General features: G+C 32.8%; 1 protein-coding gene and 1 long non-coding RNA gene across 4 annotated transcripts in view; one reads left to right on the forward strand and one right to left on the reverse strand.

Annotated features, from left to right (window-relative positions):
- The window catches only part of LOC140062999 (peroxidasin homolog), a 57,240-nt gene that overhangs the window by 16,681 nt on the left and 23,367 nt on the right, over positions 1 to 17,192 (forward strand). The gene's annotated exons all lie outside the window — the stretch shown is intronic.
- Positions 6,798 to 9,288, reverse strand: LOC140063000 (uncharacterized). The gene is made up of 3 exons (XR_011847566.1): positions 9,005 to 9,288; positions 7,586 to 7,751; positions 6,798 to 7,355 (listed from the first exon to the last, which is right to left on the reverse strand). It is a non-coding gene; the product is annotated as an uncharacterized lncRNA (long non-coding RNA).

A 17,192-nucleotide genomic window follows, 5' to 3' on the forward strand; every position in this document is an offset into this window, starting at 1 on the left:
GTTTTCCAACAATGATCTCAGGTAGAAAACCAGTGTGTTTAGGCCAAAAGTCATGTTTTTTCTCTTGTTTATTAGAATACCGTCTGTTTTCTAACAAAGCAATATTCTAAGTATTAAATACTTAAATCATTTTCAAATAATTTAACAGATTTTGTTTGACAGTTCGGAAAAAAAGAAGGTGCCTCTCTCAGTTAAGGCCCTGTTCAGACCCATGGCGTTAGACCGTTTTAGCGTACAACGTTACTATCAAGGTCACGTTACAAACCGCAGAGAAAAAAACGAGGTGTTCAGACCCATAGCGTACGATTATCGTTACAACGGAAGTACGTCATCCAGGTTGTTTCTAGTTGCATATTCATGTGCTCTTACCCACGTGTTTTCATCATTATTTCCACTGTATATAGGCCTAGATCTCAGCCCTACAATTATGACAAAATTTGCCGTAAATAAAACATACCTCAGCATTTATTTAAGAAAAATATAGTAAAGCCAAATTTCTGTTTCTATTGTTTTTATTTTGTAGTAAAAAACATTTTCCCCAGGCTCTTGTGTTACGAAAATAAAGCAGGCCTCGTAAACTAATAATGAAGAAAAAAATGATTGTGATTAGTCTATCCAATCCAGTCAAAGATATATATTATTTGGTCCAGTCGGTAGAAAATAACCCTTAACTTGCTAATAAAAGGGACACAGCTCCACTTGTTTTTGTTTACTGATTTTTTTAGGAGTTAGGGGGTTTTCAGCATTAAACTTGTCCAGTCTAGTCTGCCTTGTATATGAATGAGTGACTTGATGTCCCACGCTAGTTTTTAGCTTGAATGAAATGCGTGAATGGCTCTAGGCCTAGCTAGGCCTAAAAGCGGATGGGATCGTAGTCCCTATGTTTAAATACAAGGTGCATGTATTTATGTCATTTGTTAGAAAATATAATGGTAATCAGTTGATAATAGTTTGTAGCCTTTGTAACAGTTGTATTTGTAGTGTAGTTAGGCCTTACTTATTCTGGCCTTTTTGTTATTGAAATCCATCTCACACATTGACGATACAAGATGTCAGCCTAGGTCAAACCTTGTTTCGCGTCATAACAGGAAACGTTCTGATTGGATACAACGTTGACTTACAGTAGCGTCGTACGCTAAAACGGTACTATCAACCGTTTTCCACTACAACGCTACAACCGTTGTACGACGCGTTGTACGCTAATCCCCAACTGTTCAGACACACATTCTTTTAGCGTCGTACGCTAAAACGGTCTAACGCCATGGGTCTGAACAGGGCCTAAGTTTTTTGATCACGGGTATGAACCATTTAATCTAAATAATTTTCTGTTGAGTGAAGTAAAGTACAATTATACATAAGTGTATAAACAAAGTACAGTACAGGCATATTCTATTGTTTACTTGTAAGCGGGTAGTAGTGGTATGAGAATGTCTCCATCCCCAGTGGCGAATCCAGGATTATGAAATATGGTGAAAGAAAGGGTTTAGTTTTTATCTTTTGCATTAAAATTTGCAAAATTGAGGTTGCCCAGGCCATCTGGCCACTGCCCACCCCTCTGGCCACTGCCCACCCCCTCTGGCCACTGCCCACCCCCTCTGGCCACTGCCCACCCCCTCTGGCCACTGCCCACCCCCTCTGGCCACTGCCCACCCCCTTCCCAACACATACTAAATACTGTAGTAATACTATGTTTTCATATTTCATAACTCATAATTTAATTAATCAGATTTTATAAAGGGTTGACTTGATATTACTTTGTATATTTAACTATCAAGTATCAATATTGATGATTTAGAAAAGATGTTCATGATATAATTTGTGTCTTTCAACTTCTTCAACAGAACTGACACTCATAAACCTATGTTTCAGTTTTCCTTGCAATAATAAAATTACTAACTAAGCCAAAATTATTTATAAAGATTATATTGGAAATAAAGGTGTTAACCAAATATGTAACTTTAGGTGATCTATTCAAGTATAGCATATCAGGTGTTAATATCAGGTGTGTTTAACCAAATACAGAAATTTGATCCTATTTAATATATATCAATGGAAATTGTTACTTGTTGAATAATTATAGAATTTGTAACAAGATATTCTCCAGATGACTATATATTTGGTCCTCTAGGGCGATTTATTTGTAACTTTAGTGTGTATTGTGTTTGCATGCCTATTGAGACAACCCTGGGAAGATGCTTAACTATTAACTGGACAGGTTTGTTCATTTTTAGGTCAACATGATATTCAGCAATACTATTACTATATTGTTGGTTTGATGTGTCTGAACTTTTCAAGGGAATGTTAAACACTGTACTGTATCACATCTGTATATTCACAAGCTTTTATTACTTCCATGGAATTTAATGACCATGATGTGGATTTTCTCTCTTATAGTGCAGTAAACTTCTATCATAGGCTTGTTCCATGTCTTTATAATGATAATTAAGAGCTAAACTGTGTTATCATCAATGAATACTCTATTATTGTCCAACCTTGCATTATTTATTGTGCGTATTTAGCTTCTTTTAATTGATTTTATAGTAAATCTTGAAGAGTACTTTACTGTATATTCACATTTTTCTATGATGAACTTGCATTATGTTTTTTACGAGATGGGTTATGAAGAATGATTGTTGAAAGGGTTACAGTGTTGTGTTTACTTTCCAATCAAATAAAAGTAATCAAATCAGAGAAGGAGGATTCTATGCAATTACATGCTACTGTACTTACAAGTAAAAAATTAATTCTTTTTTGGTGCCTTTCAGTTTGACCGACTTGTGGATGTTACGGTTCCTTGGTGTCAGTATGTTTTGAGCACTTAAATGTTTTGTTAACACATGTTAACTTTTCATTGTGAACAGTTACTGTATGTTGAAAAAAATCCCTATTACTAATACTCATAGTACAGGGATCATCTATCAGTGTAGTGATTTGGTAGGTGCTACACTGCTGGCTACCATGTGTCCTTAGAGGGCCTAATATACCTAATCTGAACTTCCTTAGTTTCCAGTTAATCTTTGATGATAATAAATACCTTTATTTAGACATGAGGTGTTGACAATGAACTTTTCACAAGGTTGGATTAACATTTAGGTATTATAACTTGTATGAAAACAGACTCTGTATTTTAGTTCAATTTAGTGCTATTGTACTCTAGACCTTGAGTTGTCCATCTGAAATACTTTTATTCTTTATATTTTTACAACACTATTTTTGCATAGACTACTATAGTACCTTTTTTAGTACCTATTTTTAGGTGGTTTTGGTGATTAGACTCATAATTTTCATTTTTTCAATTCTTTAAATTGTACATACTGTATATAGACAGTTAATTTAATTAACATAATTTCTGTTTAATTTCTAAATTCTACGTACCATTATTAATTTTGATGCACTGAAAGTCGAGGTTATTACTTGGTTATTATCAAGGTGGTTTAACTAATGAAGCCTGACAAGGCACTAATTGCAATATAACAAGGGAGGGCAACTTATCTCCTAGCCTAAACTACTGCTAACCTACTAACCCCAACCAGTGAAAGATCAGCATGTATAAACAACATGTGGATGCAGCTGTCCATAAAAAATGACATTGTATAGTTAGTTTGTTACATCAGGAAAGGTTATAAATGAACTTAATGAATTAATGTTACTTTTTATATTAGTGGGTGGTGAGTGTACAGCAGTATGACAAAATACCATTTTTGATTTATGATTTTATGGTGCTAAGGACATCCAATTCTGATCTACATTATGTTATATTATTTATTTATTATTCAAAATTTTTTGTTTTGTTTTTGACATTATCAAATTTTTATTTTCTTTTAAGTTCTGTTATTTATTTGTTAATTTCGTAGCTTAAGTTAGTTAAGATAAAAGGTACCAAGCTTGATTAGCTTCGGCTATTTCTTGGCTACCTTTTGTATTGAAATTGTTTTTGTTTGATACAATAAAGAAGAAGAATATATTACTTGCTGTACTATGAATGCTTATTAGGGAATCGCATAGTACAGAATCAAGATTAGATAACTTCCATTGATTATTAAAGTGAAATGAAGCAAGGTTGTAATGTAAGAATCTGAATACAACATAAATGTAAGATTGGTATTTACGAGCAACATACAGTAGTCTAGAAGAAGAATGACTGTCAATATGTAGCTAGGTGTAGCAGACGCCAGCTGGACTTCATTTCTAAGTAATTTCCATCTTGAAATGATCTTAATTATCAAAATAAGTCTATGCTTAAAGATAAGTGGCGGAATCGAGCTTCCTTTGTACCCGTTCTGATGGTATTGTTGAGTTCTAATGGTTCCTGTATTGAATAGATTCTTGTTTATCAAATCTTATTCTAATCCCAATGAAAATAGATGAGCGGAAGTAGCTTGTCAATTTTGAAAAGGTTAAAAGGTATCTTTCAGCTTATAATACATTTGTGTAGTCACCCACTACAACCCCCCCACCCCCCTCATAGATCTGATTTTTATTATTTTTCTTCTTTATATTTTTATTTTATATGAAATAATAATGCCTAAATATTAATCCATAAATAAATGTACTTGGTTCATTTTGGTTCATATAGTACTTTATGTAAAGATAAATTATTAATTCATTTTCTGTAAAATTGTTAGTTAACATCAATGTTGTGTCTTACAATTAGACAGTTACTGTATTAAAATGACAATAGAGAAAGTAATTGAATTTTGAAGGTTGAATTTAATGAGAAATTTCTCAAAATCATCACCCAAAATAATGTTGTGAAATCCTTAATATTTAATGTCCATGATACATATTTCTAGTTTTTGCCATTCAGGGAATAATTTCGCCAGTGTAGCATTGCAAAAAGATATACAAAACAACCATATTGCTACACATTTCGCAAATTGTGTAGCAAAAAATGCAATACAAAACTATGTTTCTTGACTCAACAATCAGTTTGATTAGCAATTTTGCTAAACAAAATTTTTAAATGAAATTTGTCCCTGCCATTCATTTTTTTTTTTACAAAGAAGCAAGTCTTTCATACTTTACTATGTACTAGCCAATCCTTTTGACAAATATAACATTTTGCTAGACCATCAAATTGCGTCCTTTTGAAACTAGTTTTACAAAAGAGTGTATGTGCCCAAATATGGTAGTAATATGACATCGTCATGTCTATATATTATCATTATATCATTTTGTCACATAAAGTTTGATAGTGTAGACAGAGCTTAAGAGAAATGTTCCAAATCTGCAAGCCACAAAAGATTTTATACAGTACCAAAAACTACTGTATGTTTCATGTCAGTTTGTACAGTGTAGCGAATTTCATGAGGGCTGTTCTAATTTGTTATGATACAACCATATTGAATCCTTTACTAATAATGTGAATTATTAAACTGTATCTCTAAATGTAATTTCTTTACATTTTCAAGATACCAGTTTGTTCTGTTTTTTATTTGTTGACCATGTACCTTTGAATCTGTGGCACTCACAATTATGTGATACAGTCTAAGAAACAAAATAGGACAGTCAGGGAAAATTACAGAACATAGGCCTACAGTATAGTATTGAAAAAAACCAACTAAAAACTACAGTATTAACAAGCAACAATATAATACTATAAATTGATCATTGGGAGTCTTTAAAGAGGATTGTTTCTCTCATGCAGAACTTAATGTGAAATGAAAAAGTTAAAAGTTTTGCCTACAGTAGAAATGTGGTGTGTTTTAAAATTGTTTCCTTTTGCATACAAAGTACACTTCATTTCTTCAATATAAAAGATTTGTTAACACAAATTGTGTATATAAAGATGTATAGGAAATTGTGTTAAATGTAGCATGGAAAAACATTGTCCATCTACTGTTGATCTCAAACAGTTATTCCTTAAGAGTTACTAAGCTCGGATAAACTTTTAACGCCACTTGATTTTTCGTTATTCAACTACGTCAGGACTTTACAATATAGTATTTTTACTTGATCAAACACTTTTATCAATGTTATACCAACTAAAAATATTCAATAATATTGTAATTAATTTAGTGTTTCTTTATTGTTGAGCATATCCTTATATTTTATATTATTGATTGTTTTGAAATGGTTGTTTAAAGTACTTTGGTTGAGTTGTCAGGCATATTTGGAAATGCAAACTGTAGGTGTCCAGGAACTTTGAATGAATGGGATCTGTTTTCGTTTTGAGACAATTTACTATACTCTAGGCCCATACAAGATTACTATGTGATAGAATGCAGGATATTAGTTAAGCATGTGCAGTAGAATTTGTTATAAAATTGTGCTCAAGTTTATTAATGAATTGAAGATAACAAGTATATCTTGTCCTTTAAAAAATAGCCTTTCCCCCTGCCATAGAGAGGATTATGGAAATTGTTTTGAAAATGTATTGTAGACAGAACAATTTGTAATGTTGCGAACATAAATTTTTGTAGTTATAACTTTCAACCTACAAAGAAACTTAGCACTTGAAAGAGAAATTTAAAGAAGGGAATGAGAAGAGAATCTATGCATTGAGGAATAGAGAGTCATGAGTTGATGAGAAGCAGTGACATAATGGACCGCTAATCATTCTGTCAGTTGTCTCATGATACATTAAGGAAATTAAAAATTATAAATGTTGTCCTTATATTTTATCTTTCATATCTACTTGTTGTTGCTGAATGTATTTGATATTTCTAATCTGATGTGGTTTACTTCTGTTCTACCAGGTAAGTTATTTTACATTTATTTATAAATTAAATTAAAATGGTTTTCTATTATACAATTACAGTACAGTGCTGTAGCCAATGCATAGTAAACAGGTAATTCTCTGGAAGCATCTTGACCAATGCTATTGCCGACATTGTTGAGTGGTGGCGAAAGGGTTAAGCCAGAGGTGCTGAAATCTATAGCCATGCAATTGACATAGACCTTATTTCTGGTGGTAGATAAAGGACTTAAAACTGAAATCTACAGATCTGGCTTTAATGCAGATTAAAGAACCCACTGCATCTTTTGGATGGTTACTCTGGTGTACTGGTCCATCTTAATACCTACCATTGTAGACAGACAAATGAGTGCTATTTGGTGACATGAAGGAACATTTTAACAGAGATAAAGATTGTTGATTGGTAGTGTAAAGTTAGTTACCTCTGTAAGTTCCTATACACTTACTCTCTTAGTCGTCATAACAATGTAGTAATAACACGAGACGGGTTAACTCTATTTAACACAAACAACGGTGCATTTATTATCGATACTTTGTGCTCGCAGCACAACAAAACCGCACACACACTTTATGTGCTCAACAACCTTTGACCTCTCGGTCGCCGTGTCTATAGACACTACAGGTAGCATCTATTCCACTGCACTTTGAGACAATGTTACTGTAAAAAAGCACATGATATAAATAATTACACAAATCTCTCTAGCACTTTCCTGTTAACCATGTAACCATTGTTCTCAGAAAACTTGATACAATACTTTATGAATATTGGTTAACAGACTACAGTTGTTTTAGTGTCACTAAAGTTAACTAGGTAGCTGACAGACAATGACAAAGTAAATTTATGTATATCCCAAGTCCCCATTCACTTAAAACTAGTAATTTATTTACCCCATGTCTTATGGCCTCATCAATTTCTGACAAAGAGTTGAATGTGTAGTGTATACAGTGGTTCCATTTACTGAATAATAAGTGGCCGAAACAGGTAAATCTATCAGACCTGCTGGAGAAATAGTTTCAAGTATTGTACCCCAGGAAACAAAAACAATCAATGTGCCTGTAAAAAAAAGTGTGGTAGATGACATCATCAGATGGCAATGTAACAAACAGCTATTAATTTTACAAACTGGTGGTTAAAGCTGTATTATCAACACACTTAAATTTGATTTATTAATACATTTAAAAACATTATTTAATTGAGTTTACACCTGTCAGGGTGATTTAACAAAGCATGTTAATGGAAGTACAGTAGATGAAATAATTTATAATACCTGGTGGGAACAAAGCAATAAGAAAGTAGGAAATTGAGTAAATTAAAATAAACAATAAAAAAATTTCAATCCAATTAAATTACATACACTTTCATATGGTTATTTCATTTTATTTGATTTTCCCCTTACATTTCATTATTTTTGTCAGCCAACTGGTTCTTCTGCATTATCTTTGATTTCATAGTTTATTTAAGGATATTTCAATAAAGGACTTTTTATTATTTTTTTGTGTGTAAGCATTTAGAGACATTTGTAATAGCTAAGCTATAAGACTTGACCATTAATATTATAATATTGGAAATATTTTATTGATCTATTTTGAACATAAATTTTAATCCTTTTTTGTATTGAAGATCAGACCTTTATTTGAACCAATCTTTGTTTATATAGAGTAGGTAAAAGTTCATTAAAATATTCATATTGAATATCCATTAAAACATTAGTTGGAAGTCACATAGTTTAAATAATTATTTTTATGACTTATTCAGGTATAAATATTTAGATTCTAATACATAAACTAGGTGGTTGAGAAGTTCAAGTGTTGTTGCATGTGTATTTATAAACTAAAAGAAGTAAAGGTTAGTTGTTCTTGTATTGCTTTTTAAAGTTCTGTCCACGCAGTTCTCAAGAGGTGGTTGGCTTGACAAAGATGACAAATTCAGGACTCCCAATGAAAAAAAGTATTCAGACATCTGAAAGTACCTATAACCTAAACAAGAAATATTTCTTACAAAAAATGCTGCTCCACATTTTTAAAATAATCATTGTTCTTTCTTCAGATATATTTATGATTAATTATTACTAAGATGTCCTTTAACACTTTCACCGCCAGGCATTCAATAAAGGAAGTACCCCTCACCGCCAGCCATTTTAGATAAATTTACCTGTTTTTCAAAGCTCATAGCAAAGGTGTTTGTAATCAGAATAACATGCAATATACACTCAAATAATGAGATAGAAATAAACTTTCCAATGGTACCAAACACTTTATTGAAATAAAACTGTAATACCACATAATTGTACAAAGAACTTCGCTCACTTTTAGCACTTTAGGCTCAATCGGAGAACAAAGCAGAGATAATGAGGTTTTTAGCCTGGTTGCACCGTCTGTCAGTGTCACGATTCTCAACCTATTCTACAACCTAGCCTAGGCCAGGCTAGCTAAATTATCTCCAATTATTTATTACATTTTATAAACCAGATTTAGGTACAAATATACCTTCATCATCTGGGGATAATAAATACTCATTTTCAGAGTCAGAGTTGGCAAATATTTCTGCAATTGCTTCGTCCGCAGTAAGCACTTTATGTTGTTTACGGATAGGACGCGATGTAGACCAGCTGGGTCAATGGCACTAGGGGTTAATAAAGTATCAAAATATTTGCGGTCCAGATCGATTTGGATGTTGAAATTTCTACATGCGGTCCATATATACCTGATCTAACAAATTGTGCAATAAAAAGCCAAAGACGGAAATTTCCGTCTTTGGCGGTCTGGTGCTGGGCATCGAAAGACGGAGATTTCCGTCTTTGGCGGTGAAAGTGTTAATCGCAAAAATACATACAAATCAAAGATAGTTCTTTAATTATGATTCACATGCCCATTTAAAAATGGTCAATTTTGAACTTAAATGTGCTGTGTGTGTGTGACCTCAACCTGTTGGCATGCAACTGAATACCCTCTAGAGACAATGTGACTTCACGAAAATTCTTCCCAGTCTGTTGATCCGCGTCAACCAATCAAAGGGCTAGAATCCAAAACTGTGATTCTCTTTTCCCAGACGTTTTTTGGGTCCAGCGGCTGAGATCTATAAATTATAGTCGAGTTTACAAAGTCGCAAAACTGTCGGCCTTAGATACTATAACTGCTGCTTGCTTTAGCTTATGAATAAGTAGTCCTCATGGGATGTAGCTGGCTAGAGCAGCAGCGTGAAAATGTCTTCTACCAAGACATCTATTCATTACAAGTGTAAAAAAGTATTTTATTTCTTGTTACTGCATTTCTCCTCTTGTTTCTCTTCTTTCTTGTTCCTATCCTTCTTGTTGGTTCCCTTTTATTTCTTGTTGCTTTCCTTGTTGCTTTCCTTCTTTCTTGTTGCTCCCCTCTTTCTTGTTGCTTTCCTTCTCTCTGTTAGTTCTCTTCCTGTTGCTCTCCTTGTTTCTTTACTTATTTCTTGTTGGTTCTCTACTTATTTCTTGTTGGTTCCCTTAGATTTCTTGTTGCTTTCCTTTTTCCTTGTTATTTCCCTTCTTTCTTGTTACTCTCCTTGTTTCTCTACGTATTTCTTATTGGTTCCCTTAGATTTCTTGTTGCTTTCCTTCTTCATTGTTGCTCCCTTCTTGTTGCTTTACTTCTTGTTGGTTTCCTTCTTTTGCTTTCTATCTTGTTAAAATTGGTTCCTTTCTTGTTGCTCTCCTTCTTTCTGGTTGGTTCCATTCTTTCTTGTTGGTTTCCTTCTTTCTCGTTGGTTCCCTTTTTCCTTATTTCTCACCTTGTTTCCTCCTTTCTTGTTGGTTCCCTTCTTTCCTGTTTCTCTCCTTGTTTCTCCCTTCTTTCTTGTTGGTTCCATTCTTTCTTGTTGGTTTCCTTCTTTCTCGTTGGTTCCCTTTTTCCTTATTTCTCACCTTGTTTCCTCCTTTCTTGTTGGTTCCTTTCTTTCTTGTTTCTCTCCTTCTTGTTTCTCCCTTCTTTCTTGTTACTCTCCATCTTAATGGTTCTTCTCATCTTTCTTGTTGTGATAACAACAATGAATATTATAGGGTACTTGAGATAAAATTATATACTCTGAACACTTATTTCCAAGGTGAGACATATTACAATAAACACCAACGTATCTCTGGATTCTGTTTCACACAGGCGTCAACTATTAAATTCAATATATCAGACAATAAAAGAATTGAAAACATAGATTGTTAAGTAAATACCGTGACCAGTCAACCAAGGATGTAAAACCACTAATGCAAATTGATTAAAAAGATAGGTGTCTCCTTTATAAACCACATGTTAATCTGTACTTATTACTCACTAAATTTATAAGTGCACTTTACAAAGGAAGAGTTTTAAACCTTATTTTTAAAAACAGTATTTTCTTGGCATAGAAACGGGAATTCCGGTCTAGATTGGCAAAACCATTTTAAACCGGTTTTACATGGAATAATTTTTACTGTATTGCACTATCGCGATCTCAATTTGTACTTCAAATGTCCAAATATTTTAAAGGTAGTATGTCGAATTGGATAAATGATTAAAGATGACTTCAACCCATTTGCATTTTGTATTTTATTTTGGTAAAACATACTGTATGGGTGCAATTTAGGAGGCAGAACTAACAAGTTGTTAGTTGCTACTATGCATATTAAATTTACATATCACATTGAAGCAGGTTCACATAGAAAGTATAGTTTATGTGAGTAAGGTAAGGTTAATTATGTTCAAAATAATAATAGTGTTGACTGGGAAAACAACCTTTGACAAAAAAGCCATGAAACCCAATAGTTTAATGTTCTCTCAGGACGCTAATAGATTTGTTCACCTGACGTTTATGATTCTCTATGAGGTTAAATTTCATGAAAATATATTGTAGGATGGAATTTCATTTCATTTTTTTGTTCCTTTGGGATATTCTTGATTGAAATTCCTCTACTAGAATTTGGTAGTTTAGACATATTCTGATGTGTAGTCAGCAATAATAATGTTTCAAACTATTTGTTGACATTTTATGTTCAGTATATCATACAGTTTTTAATGGCTAAACTTGGTTTGCAACTTGAATGTGAAAACAAAATGATTTGTAGGCCTACAGACCAAAAGTCTTTAACTAAACTGACAGTTTTCCTACCCTTTTCATAGGCAAACCCACATTTTGAAAATTACAATGCAAAGAACAGACATTAAGTCAGTACTTAAGTTTACAATTTTTTTTGCCACCTCCTCTTTCTTAAGCAAACATAAAAGAATATACTATACATATTGCAAATGAACGGTGTACTTCAACACAAACAACATATAGTACCAAACAACATACCTTCACAACAAAGAACAATGTGTACCCAAACAATTTTCCAAATCCTGTTCGTTTGTAAATGTTTGTTGTTTGTCTGACTTTGGTGATGATATGCCTTCCATAGTTTTCACCTTTATCTGCTACAGGGTAATATCCTTAATTGATAAAGATTGCTATAGGCTGATTAGATAATGATAATAATATTTATTTAGTCACCAATAATAAATATATATAGTAGTGAGATCAGGCTGAAATCAGATTATGTAGGTACCCATACTATGATGTTGTATGGAATACAATTATCATCATGTTGTATTTAATAAAATACCATTTTTTTAATAATTAATTATTATATATATATCCCTTTTTCATAATATTTCAGAATTGTTAGAGTAGTAACCAAATAGTAGAAAGAGGCACAACAACAGAATCACATCTAGTGTGTGTTTGAAAGTCTTTATGGCAGAATATTTTTATAGCATTATAGTAAGATATATGGAATAATTAGTAACTATAGCATTCAATACGAAAATAGTTTAAGGTTATAGCAATAAAATTGATAAAAGACATGCCAGTTGTCATTACCTATTTAAATACTTTCCTGGCTATGGGTTATTTATCAAGTGTATTTGCTTACCTTATATCATCTGATCTTTGTTTGTTTATATCAGCAGTTTTAGGGTTTTCTATTCAATCCAACTTTAGTAAGTGAGAATACATCAATGCCTGTCTGTCAAAGGGTGAACAATTTACCTGATAATAAATACTAAAATGCAAGATATTGTATGATGAAGGTAAATAATTCAATGATAATCTGCTGCTCCTAGTGTGTAAAGTAGGATAATTAAGATTCGTAATATAGTTAAAAAGAATTTTGGATTTGTTTATTGAAGGAGAGGAGATACTATAGATGATTGACAATGTTGATTGACACTTTCTAATCCTTGTTAATATTGCCTCTATGCTTAACTATACAAGCACATATTTTTTTTGTGTATATTTGTTATAAGTATTTTGTGACTTACTGTAATTAAAATTAACAACAAACAATTCTCAGTAGTAATAATAACATGGAGGGTGTAATGATTATAGTCCCAGTAGTATTTTTTCATTCACTATCCTTAAAGGTGGCAATCCTGTTTGTATACAAGATGTTCTACAAAGTCTTTTGTTACAGGTTTTTTGAAGTGGAGTTGTTCTGTCATTAGACCAGATCCTGACATATGACATGATTTGAACCCAGGACCTTTGGATTGGTAGCCAAGCATCATAACCACCAAGCAGTGTGACCAGTAACCAGGGTTCATCTCTCACCCAAGATCACTTGTGATTTCCGATCACTGTATCTGTATAAAGTATTGCATTTGGTGCAATGTACACCTAGATTCTTAGAATTTGATAAAGATATTCATTGATCGAACTCCACCAATCGATATAAAAACCTGTGACCATATTCACTGTATTTCCCTTGGCCTAGTGTGAATGTTGAATATGGCCACTGAGCTATACATATGGATAAATATTTCGATCATGATACAAGTTTAATGAAGTTACTGTACTTGTTTTCAATTCTTTGTCTTCAGTAGCTACAATGGTATCTGCCAATGTTAAAATAAATTCCTTTATCCTTAGCAATAACTCAGTAATCTCATATTGTAAGATACCTCACACAACAGGTGGCAGAAGTGAGTCAGGAATTGTGGGCTACCACTATGTGGGTTGCCCAGCAACAGTACCCCAAGTTTGACCTATGTATCTTGTTGTTTATTTGTTTTGTGGTTTTGGGATACAATGATTAGGGCAAATAAATTAATTAGCTATTTAATTGACTTTCCAAGGTTTTAGAAACATTGATCTGGTCTTTGAAGCCACTCCAGTGTTCCATGGATGGTGTTTTCAAAGTGCTTTACTGTTTGACAGTTATCTGACTGCTGATTTTCTTCCTTTTGTACTGAAGCCACTCATGGTACCATTTTGTTTCTCTTTAGTAGCATAGTGCTTTTGTTCCTTAAATGCTGTTCATATGTCAACAGCCTAAAGATCTGTGGCACAAAATGTGGTTGACTATCTTTGTCCCCATAGCTTACCTATATAAACTGAAAAAGGCACACTCATTTTTAAGGATTTAACTCTAAATATTAATAGTCACCTATATTTAGATAAAATAGATGTGGTCCAAGTCAGAGATAAACATAAACAAACTATTTTGAAGTAGTTTAATAGGTGAAAAGAGTAGTTCACACTTGGACTGTATACTGTACCTGTAGCATAGATCCTGACTGTTTCTGTTGTGAAAAAAAAAAAATTTATAACCATGTAAATAAATTAACCCAAATTTCTTGGCAGCAGAAACAGGTAAAGTTTTCAACAACCTGTTAAATGGCAGTCTGAAAATAATGGTTAAAAACAATTGATTCGGTTTTAAAATGGTTGTCACTTTATGTATCAAAAAGCCTGAGCCTATTACATTGTGGGTAATGATGCTAATTAACTGTTTCCATCGATGGCCACCCACTGATTTAAACGGTTAGTTGGGAGCACAAATTTAGTAGAGATGCAGTCGATATAAAAGTTATATTTTAAATCTGTGTTGAAAGAAACTGCATATTCGCCGCTATTCAACCCACACACACACACACGTACATGGTGGTGTAAAGCTTTAGGCCAGATACTGTAAATGTAACCTCCATGGTGTAACATTGGTAGAAAACAATAATAAACTAGATATGACCGTTGGGCTAAAAGGTTAATAAGTTGAAGCAGGGTTATTAGCTGAAATATTAAATAGATATGACCTATAGGCATATACATTCATATGTTTATAGAAAATTAAAATTATTGGACAACAAACCGGTATTAAATTTGGGCATTATATTGTGATCCTATTCAATTTCAGTCTTAAAAAATTGATTTAATATCAAATTTGTTTTTATTAAATTATCTTGCTAATATTGTATACTACTAATCTATTCTATGTTAATACAATCAGCAAAGTAGGTCAACTTTACATTTATTTTGTATTTCATGCCCCTTTTCAAACTCGGTGGGGTTATTCAAAATATTCTTTAATTTGTCAAACACAATTACCCTATGCAACAGTTACAACATATGACACCTAGTTTAGGTTATTCTTTGTTGTTTTTGGTAAATTTTCTTGCTTCTGGCTAAATATTTTCTTTCCTGTATCAATTCAGCTGTGTATTCAGTCATTGAACAATTTTACATACAGCTAGTTTACCGAAATATTATCTGCAGGAAATTGTTTTAATGAAATAAATCCGTGTGTGCGCTGGTATGTTACATATCTTTCCTGTTCTCAAACTTGAATCATTTTAATCAATTTTCTTAGTGGAAAACTCGTAATTTCAATGATATTTGAAAAAATTTTGAAAAACCAACCAGAGCTGTAGCCAGCATGAGGCAAACAAGACGCTCGCCTTGTCTGATCGTTTTCAATTTTCACCACCCACCCCAATTCCCCAGCACAGATCATCATATTTTATATTAATAATTATAAGCATCTTTGCCTCGTCTACGGCCTGCCACCTCTAAAATCCCATACTAAACCATGACAAGTTCAAAATGTAATGTACATACTTCAGTATTTATAATATATTATATAAATCCAAAGGCAAATTACTGAAATAAATGACAATGCTGTGGGTATCAGTGGCTGGATCTCAATGGAGATACAAAAATAAAAAGCGAAAAGCTAAATCAAAACGATAAAGTAAACAGCCAGAAAAGTTAGCAGAGCTTTCGGGCAACACTAGCCCTTCATCAGTGCAAGTGTATATTTAATAACAAAGTGTTTTTTCCCCGATCATACGTGTATGGTGGTCATTAGTTTTGATGATGCACCCATCAACTACAACACTGTCATAGTCGGAAAATCATTCTGCACATGCTCAGAAAAATGTGCACATGTGGAGTAAGACTGTTTGACAAGATGCACAAATATTACTGAAATCTTCTTTTTACTACAGAATTTTTTTTTACCACTGAAATTAATTTATAGCAAGTTGAGGACTCTGGACTGTAATTACTACTGTACCTTAGTGTTCACAACTTTCATTCATACATGCTGAAAAGGTGGCAATCCTCTTCACCCCTGCAAACAATTGAATCGTGTTCTTGATCATATTCTAATAATTCGCAATAATTTGAATTAATAATTTCCGGCTGTAGTACTTGAATAACAGTGCCGAAGGGTGTAAGGACCCTGGGTGGTCCTGTAGGGCATTGAATTATGTCATTATTCCAGGGGAAGTTAAGATTATGAACAAATGTGGAATATACACATTGTTACTGGTGGTATAGTTTAAAGCAGTATGCTAACAATTATTTTTATATCTAATTAGCTTCAGACAAATTACATTGTAATTATTTGTTCTTAGTTTTTTATCAAGTTATATCCAGAATTATATTTAAACTAAAAACCATGAAAAATTACATGAGTCAACATACAATATGGCACCATACAATACAATTACAAACTTTTCAAGTACAAATTTTCCATCACTAAAATTTTAAATTATATTTTTAACAAAAGTTTCCAAGGAAGATCCTTCTAGGACATGTTTTCTTTGATCTTATTCTTTTATTTACCCTAGTTTCCATTCAACATACAAATCACCCTTCACTCTTTCAAACTTTCTCACAGTACACTCTACCCTGTAGTAGACAAATTGTACGACATATTGTATCTGCCAAAACATGATATCAATTTAGTATATGTCTAACAGTGCCACTCCTAAGATCTAGTTCATAAAACTATGATATGATATTACTACATTTGTATCAGTCTTGTAATAGATGAGGTAACAAAGTAGAGTAACTATGGTGTTGGATGAAAGATGAGACAAAAATCAAATTGTCATAATCAGCTTTACAGGTGGTCATATGATCAACATAACAGGTGCATGTTATTTTTGTCTGTGGTTTCTTGTTGACTGTGGTTTGTACCTTACTGGCTGAATCATATTCTCAAAATAACTTTCTTCTGTTTGGTATTCCTTTGTTATGAACAGGACAATTGTTACTTGATCTAAAATTCAAATCAATTGTCCAATCTGAACACTGTGCCCAATTCTCAATGACCACTGCCTACCTGGATAGAACTTAATGTGTTAACCATGCCATTAAAAAGGTAAATGCTCTAGTGTTAAATCTTGGTAAAACTAACCCACCGAGTAATCCAAGTGTGAATAACAGTCAACATGG

Source organism: Antedon mediterranea, chromosome 11, assembly GCF_964355755.1.
Source record: "Antedon mediterranea chromosome 11, ecAntMedi1.1, whole genome shotgun sequence".
Taxonomy (NCBI): domain Eukaryota; kingdom Metazoa; phylum Echinodermata; class Crinoidea; order Comatulida; family Antedonidae; genus Antedon; species Antedon mediterranea.